Raw genomic sequence first — 8398 nt, 5'->3', positions numbered from 1 at the left:
GAATGGGTCAGACGGAGCTTCCCTGGTGGCGCAGTGGTTGGGAGTCTGCCTGCTGGTGCAGGGGACACGGGTTCGTGCCCTGGTCTGGGAGGATCCCACATGCCACGGAGCGACTGGGCCTGTGAGCCACAGCTGCTGAGCCTGCGCGTCTGGAGCCTGTGCTCCGCAGTGAGAGGCCCGTGCACCGCGGTGAAGAGTGGCCCCCGCTGGCTGCAACTGGAGAAAGCCCTCGCACAGAAACGAAGACCCGACACGTCAAAAATTAATAAATAAATAAATTAAAAAAAAAAAAAGAATGGGTCAGATTCAGACAGGCAGAGATGCAGCCCAGGGAAGCAGGGCAGCAGAGTGAGGAACTGACAGCAGCTCTTCACTTTGAGAAAGATTTTTTCACTCCCTGAGGCTGGAAAACTACAGCTTCATGAGAAAGTGAAGCCTGTTACCTGTTGACAGCTTTTTGCTCAGGAACGATAGACTAGCCCTGCGCTGCGGCTCCTCAAACAAAGTGCCACCTCGTGTCAGGATAGTGAGGTTGTCTGAGCAGCTGCCGAAGAGGACACAGGTAGCACAGCCCTTGAGAAGACAAAGCTCAGGACCAGGACAGGAGGCAGCAGCTTCCTGGGAAAACCTTGGGCATCAGGCCAGCGCTGCCACTGCTAGGTCCAGTGCGATCCTGGCAGGTTGATCCAGCACTCCAAGCTTCTGTTTCGCCTTCTGTCGAACGGGGATAATAAAATGGGAAAGTGTGTCAAGGACCCACGGAGAGATGCATGCAGGAAAGAGCTGAATGGTACCATGCAGTGACGTCAACCTTTCTGAGGGCAGCTGGCCCCTTTCATGCTTCAACCCACAGCCAGAGGTGGACTGAAAAAAAGTCAGATTCAGAGAGCCCTTGAAAAAGGCCCCAAAGAGCTTTTTAAGGCACATGATCTCTGTATATATAGCTTACTTATTTACATAGATTTGCTTTAAATACTTCCACATGTAGAGAGATAAACCATGTTCCTATAAATGAGTCCGTCCCAAAGTGAACTTCAAATTTAAAGTAATTGCAATTAGAAATCCCAAAAAGATTTTTTATTTATTTATTTTTTGCGGTACACGGGCCTCTCACTGTTGTGGCCTCTCCCGTTGCGGAGCACAGGCTCCAGACGCGCAGGCTCAGCGGCCATGGCTCATGGGCCCAGCCGCTCCACAGTATGTGGGATCTTCCCGGACCGGGGCACAAATCCGTGTCCCCTGCATCGGCAGGCGGACTCTCAACCACTGCGCCACCAGGGAAGCCCCCAAAAAGATTTTTGTTTTGTTTTTAGAACTAGGTAAAAGTGATCTTAAAATGCATATAAGATGGAAAAAATCTAATTCATATGGGAGGGTAAGTGTATGAGAATTGCCAAGAACACTTAATGAAATTAAAAAAATAGCCATGAGGGGGGCTATTGTCACCATGAGTATAGCATTGTCATGGGCACTCATCAATGGAAAAACATAGAGAGTGTGGAAACAGATACAAACTTACAGGAGTCCTTAATATATAATTAACATTGTATTTAAAGTCAAATTCATCAAAAGGGGAGTAGTTGAACAAATTAGAATGTATTTACACAATGGAACCTCACTGTGGAACATTATGCAGCCATTAAAGAGAATTCATAGAGCTACATGTATTGACCTGGAAAAAAAATGTTTGTTGTATATGCTCAGGCAAAAAATGCAAGTCACTGAGTAAGATGCATGGCATGATCTCAGTTTTAAAAAATTTAAAACTTTGACCTTATTTCAGACTTAAAAGTTGCAAGGATAGAAGGAAGAATTCCTGGATACCCTTCACCCAAATTTCCCAACTGTTAACACTTTACTACAGAAATATACACATATTTCTGAACTATTTAAGAGTATGTTGCAGACATGATATCCCTTCATCCATAAATACAACAGTGTGTCTCTCCCAAGTACAAATAAAACTCTTATATAACCGCAGGATAGTTATAAAAATCAACAGGTTAATACTGATCAATACTATTATCAATCTATGGACCTTATTCAGATTTCATAAATTTTCCAGGATGATTTCATTTTTTGGAAAAAATACATAAAGGGAGAGGTGAAGAAACATTTACATATGTCTACGCGTGTAAAAGAGCTTGGGAAGGGTATGGAATACACACACTTTTAATCCTGCTTACCTTGAACATCGGTTACAAGGCACATGTATTATAATTTTGTAATAAATTATAATGTAGAAAAGTTTAATATAAATAAATAAACAATGAATGAATGAATGAATAAAATCACCGTAGGTTGGAGATAACTTGAGATCAAGTCCTGGTTCTGCCAACTTTGGACACATCACAGAATCTCTCCAATCCTGGATTTCCTCAATCATAAATTTCCACCTATAGAGGAAGCTATATTTTGAATAAGGATTAAATGGGAAAAAATACACAAAGTTCTCAGTCCCTAGAAGGCACTTTAAAAAATAATTCCTGTAAAACCAATCAACCCTTGTATGTTTCCACCTCCTCCTTTTTGTTCATGCCATTCAGCTTAGAATGCCCTTTCCTCCCTCTCCACTGTCACCATCCTTTTCATCCTTCAAGGCACAGTCTAGATGCCACCTCCTCCAGAAATACTTGCCTGATCACCCTGACCAAAAGTGAGCTCTTTCCACCGATGCCCTATGGCTATCCCACGTCCTGGTTGCATTCGAATTGTTGGCAGGGATAACAATGATCGAACCCCAGGGAGTTTGCTGGGGAGCTCAAGAGAAAGGCTTTCCTTGCTAATCAAAGGCTGCTATGCTTCTCTGCTGATTCTGTCTGTGTGTGATGCCTGGAACTGCCATGGTGAGACCATCAGGGAAGAAGACATTGTCTGTACGTTGAAAGTGGCAGAGTGGCAAGACGGATTAGCTTAGGTCATGGTACGAGCATCTGGAAGCATCCTGACATACTGCCTAGGCCTTGAAAGGCCTCACTTATTAGTCATAGGGTTTGAATACCACCAAATGGAGATTCTTTTTCTATTTATACCTCCAACAAATATGTAGTAGGCATCCTAAGAATATAACTTGTTTGAGTCATTCATTTGACTCAAATCTCCCAAAATATATTGAGTACCTACCACATACCACCTGCCAGCTAAGGACATGCTGGAAATAAAATCCGTAATCATTATACACTTTGCCTGCCTCTCTCATAAGGCCCCGCCTTGCCTCCCACTACTCCCAAAAAAGCACTCCCATAACAATACTAGTAACTTCCAGAATGTATGTGCTCCCCGCCTTCATGTATGCTTTCTCCACACTCCCATTTATATACTCTCCCCCTATAAACATCCCATTGGCCGTCCACAGTTTCGCCTCCCAATCCTATCTGGGGTGGGCTGCATAATGGCTCCCAAAGTTAGCCACGTCCTAATCCCTGGAACCAGTGAATGTGTTACCTTATATGGCAAAAGGGACTTTTCAGATGTAACCAAATTAAAGATCTTGCTATGGAGAGATTTTTTAGGATTAACCATGTGGGCCCGAAATGTAATCACAAGTGTCCTTATAAGAAAGGCAGAGGGAGACTGGACATAGAAGAGGAGGAGGCATTGTGACCAAGGAGGCAGAGATGCGTGTGATGCCTGGAGCCACCAGAAGCTGGAAGCAACAAGAAACAGTTCTCTCCAGAGCCTCTGGAAAGCACTAGCCCTGCAAACACCTTGATTTTAGTCCCACAAGACTCAGTTCAGACTTCTGGCCTCCAGAGCTGTAAGAGAATAAATTTCTGTTGTTTTAAACCATTAAACTTGTGTAATTTATTCCAGCAGTGTTAGGAAACTAATACACTACTCACTCAGCTCAGACCTCTAAGAGGCCTTCGGTGATACACCTGGGGTAGGTGCCTGTCCCCTGTCTCCCTTCTCCCATGGCACTGGCCACACCACATGCCACCATCAGTCTCAGGGTTGGTGTTCTCTACTAGACAGTGAGCTCCCTGAGAGCAGACACCTGTCTTCTTTTTTTTAAATTTATTTATTCATTTATTTAATTTTTGGCTGCATTGGGTCTTCGCTGCTGCACGCGGGCTTTCTAGGTACAGTGAACGGTGTCTACTCTTTTTTTTTTTTTTTGCGGTACGCGGGCCTCTCACTGCTGCGGCCTCTCCCGTTGCGGAGCACAGGCTCCGGACGCACAGGCTCGGCGGCCATGGCTCACGGGCCCAGCCGCTCCGCGGCATGTGGGATCCTCCCGGACCGGGGCACGAACCCGTGTGCCCTGCATCGTCAGGCGGACTCCCAACCACTGAGCCGCCAGGGAAGCCCCGGGGGCTACTCTTTGTTGCAGGGCGCAGGCTTCTCATTGTGGTGGCTTCTCTTGTTGCAGAGCACAGGCTCTAGGCACGCGGGCTTCAGTAGTTGTGACTCGCGGCTCTAGAGCACAGGCTCAGTAGTTGTGGCGCACGGGCTTAGTTGCTCCGCGGCATGTGGAATCTTCCCGGACCAGGGCTCGAACCCGTGTCCCCTGCATTGGCAGGCAGATTCTTAACCACTGCGCCACCAGGGAAGCCCCACCTGTCTTATTCATATCTGCAGCCTGAGAGCCCAGCCTTGTGCCTGGTACCTAGTGGGCACTCAGGGAATGTCTGTTGAACCAATGATTGAGTAAAGGAAGATAAATTAGATTTGGTCTGATAACACTGGGTCTAATTCAAGTCTTGACAGATGACTTTAGCTCTTGACTTTGACCCAAGAAAAGTTTAAAATTACATCGTCTAAAGAAAGATTTTCGTACCACACTCTTTATGAAAGCAAGGCTTTCGCAACTTTTGGCAGCCGCTGGGATTGCAGTTTCTTTAGTTTTTTCAATTTTGAGTTGTCAGCAAGAAAATACTGATTGTTTAAGATCATGACTGTCTGTGTCTGCCATCATCAGTTGTGGTCAAATAATTTTACTTTACACAGCAGTTCAGAACGAGTTCCTTATTTTCACTTTCAGCTAGAAAATCAGAAACATCGTTTTTAGAACAATTTTTATCAGCCCTGTTTTTTTGTTTGCTTTGTTTTGTTTTTGATACTGGCTACTGGATCTGATTGGTAGAGTATAGGCATCATGTATCAAGTCACTGTCATCTCTTCTTTCAAAATTAAAAGTCCCTCCCTCATCCTCCTTTTTCTTCTTTATGTAAAAGTCCCTCCCTCATCTTCCTTTTTCTTCTTTATGTGGCTGCCAGCAGTGTCTTTTTTCCCACCTTTCCTTCATGACTACTGCATCTCTTATTAGACAGCTCCCTTCTCAGACTTACAGAGAAGAAATTTCTTTGAGAGAGACATTTTTCATATACTACTTGGAAACAGTCATTTACAACAGAGAGCTTTGAAAAATTACACCAGAGAAAAGAACTTTGCTCAGGGTCATTGAGAGGAAAGGCAGCAGAGCTGGATTCTTCCCAGACCTGACTCCGAGGCCGATTGCAGGCCTATGTAACCCCTTGGCACCCACTGAAAACCTCATGAAACATGCTAGTCTCTGTAAATGATCAATGCCACTAGTCAGGAGGCCTCCCTTGGGCTGTTAATAAAAAAAATTATTAAGAGAAAACATGTACACCATCTTAGGAAAATAAAACAAGAAAAAGGCTTTTTAACAAAAAGTAGTAGTACGTTCACATTGTTTGTAACCATCACCACCACCCATCTCCAGAACTTTTCCATTTTCCCAAACTAAAATCCTGGACCCTACAACAAGTCCCTATTCCCCTTCCCTGCAGCCCCTGGCAACCATCATTCTACTTCCTGTATCTATGAATTTGACTACTGTAGACTCCTCATATAAGTGAAATCATATAGTATTTGTCCTTCTCATACTTAGCATACCTTAAATATTGCTACAAGGTTGACCCTTGTAGCGTAAGTCAGAATTTCCTTCCTTTATAAGGCTGAATAATATTCTGTTGTATACACCACATCTTGTTCATCCGTCCATCCATCCACGGACATTTGGGTTGTTTCTGCCTTTGGCTATTGTGAATAATGCTTCAATGAACATTGATGTACAAATGTCTACTCAAGTCCCTACTTTCAATTCTTTTGGGTGCATACCCAGAAGTGGAATTGTTGGATCATGTGGTAATTGTTCTTAATTTTTTTAAGAACTGCCATACTGTTTTCCACAGCCGCTGCACCATTTTACATTCCCCCCAGCAATGCACAAGTGTTCCAATTTCCCCACATCTTCGCCAACACTTACTGTTCTCTGTTTTTTTGATAGTAGCCATCCTAAAGCATGTGAGGTAGTAACTTATTGTGGTTTTGATTTGTATTTCCCTAATGACCAGTGATGTTGAGCACCTTTTCATGTGTCTGTGGGCCATTCATACATCTTCTTTGGAGAAATGTCTCTTCAAGTCCAAAGGGAATCCTTTCCAACCCCAGCCCGGCAAGTCATGCAAGTCATGTGCAGCACAAGCAGATATGCTCGGATCAGGCAGGAAGCCCCTTGGGGAGCTATGAGGAACTGAGTTGGTTGACGGATGAGGGAGGAAAGTTGGAGGGCATGGACGGCCAATGTGCCCAGCTACCTACTCCCTCAAAGTGACCCAAGAATTCTGGTCACCATGATCTGCTACCTGGACTCAGGAACTCTCACATCAGGCATTTCCATTTTTCTTTCCCCCCAGCCCTCCCCACCTTCCTTGAAACCAGTGCCTACCACAGCTCTCAAGGCTTTGCAGAGATGAAAAGTAATTCTTCCTCCTAAAAAAAAAAAAAAAGGTTTGCAATACCTAACGCAGAGGAAGGTCTCAGAGTGTAGACACAGGAGGAAGAAGAGGATGGAAAAAGAAACTACCCATCACTGAAAACTGGTCGAGTACCAGTTCTGTGCTACTGTACTCAGTGATTACCCCAGCCCTCTGTGTGAGGCTAGTATTAGTCCCATTTTAAAGATGACTGAGGCTGGAAAGGCCCCGTGACTTGCCCAAAGCCACAAACTGAGTATAGACAGAGCCTTGGCTTGTGTTTACTGAGCCCACCTTGACCTTGGACAAGTAGCTGAACCGCTTTGGGTCTCAATTTCTTTATCCATAAAAACAAAGACACATTCCAAGGCATGCCTGTTCCTTGCAGGTTGATTGTGAGGGCAGAGATAACATCCTTGAAGAGCCTGGCATGAAGAGCCAGGCATGGGGGAGATATCTTGAAACTGGTGGCTGTGATTCCACGACATCTATGTCTGGGAAGTCAGGAAAGCCCAGTGTGTGGAAAGCTGAGTCTGGAGCAAAGTTCAGGGAGGGACTCATCCCACCCTTCCCCCTCCAGGATCCTCAAACTAGCAAAGAAAGTGCAAGGGCCTGCAAGCTCAGTATCCACTCCTCACTTCACAGGCCCAGAGAGGAGAAATGACTTACCCAGGGTCACCCAGCAAGCTAGTAGTAGAGTCTGCCAAGCAGGGCTTGGTACCCAGACCTGGGATACTCCCTAGCACCCCACATTCCCTGGGCTGGGTTATCAGAGTCTGTGAGCTAGTCTATAAGGAAGGCAGGCCCTTGCAAGCCCATCCCCACACAACTGAAGTGTGGGGACCCTCCCCAGGAGCCAGGGTTTCAGAGGGATCGAGGTCACTCTCAGGCTCATGAAGAGGAGCGGCGTTGTCTCCTTCTCACAACCTCGGTTGAGCCAAAATTCCCAGATAAAGGCGGAGATCTTCTCAGGCCAAGCCCCGCCCTCAGCCACCCCTTCTTCCTGGCCCAGTGTGTATCACTGCCTCTGGGTCAGGAGAGGGGAGGCCACCCTGCCAGGGTCCTTCCCGTATTTCTCTCCCCCTTCTCCTCTGGAAGAAGGGCCACGGCTACAGCGAGACACTACGGACCTGGCACACGTGCCACACTGCTGTCCAGTGCGTCTTTTCCTAGCTAGGTCCAGAGATGGGCAGTCACCTTCTCTCCATCCTGCAACCACACTTGGGCCTCAGAGGACCACAGGGAGGGTCTGGAGAGAGAGAGGTTTACTTTTCATTCACTCCTCAGCCTCAGGAATTGTGCCTGGGGCGCGGAGGTGGGGGTGGTGGACAGGTTCCAACGCCTGAGGCCACCTTAGGGTGCACTGCAGGTCAAGGCAGAAGTCTGGGGAGGGATGGGAGGCTGACGCTTGGGACGTGGGGGTCCCCTCCATTTGTTAATGGAGTCCCTTCTGAAGCTGACGTCTGTCCTCAGCCAGCACTCGGGCCGCAGCGGTCTCAGCCGCGCCACGCTTTGTCCCAGCTGCCTCCCCTCCCCCGCGGGCTCTCTGCTCCAGCCGGCATGGCTGGGGGCGCTTCGCGCGGGCTTCCCTGGCCTCTGGCCGGCAACCCGCGGGGGGACGGGGGCAGCACGTGACCCGCGCGCCAACACGGCTCGGGGGACGGCCGCGTCTG

Source organism: Tursiops truncatus, chromosome 20, assembly GCF_011762595.2.
Source record: "Tursiops truncatus isolate mTurTru1 chromosome 20, mTurTru1.mat.Y, whole genome shotgun sequence".
Lineage (NCBI taxonomy): Eukaryota > Metazoa > Chordata > Mammalia > Artiodactyla > Delphinidae > Tursiops > Tursiops truncatus.
Note: the sequence above shows the minus strand (reverse complement) of the source record.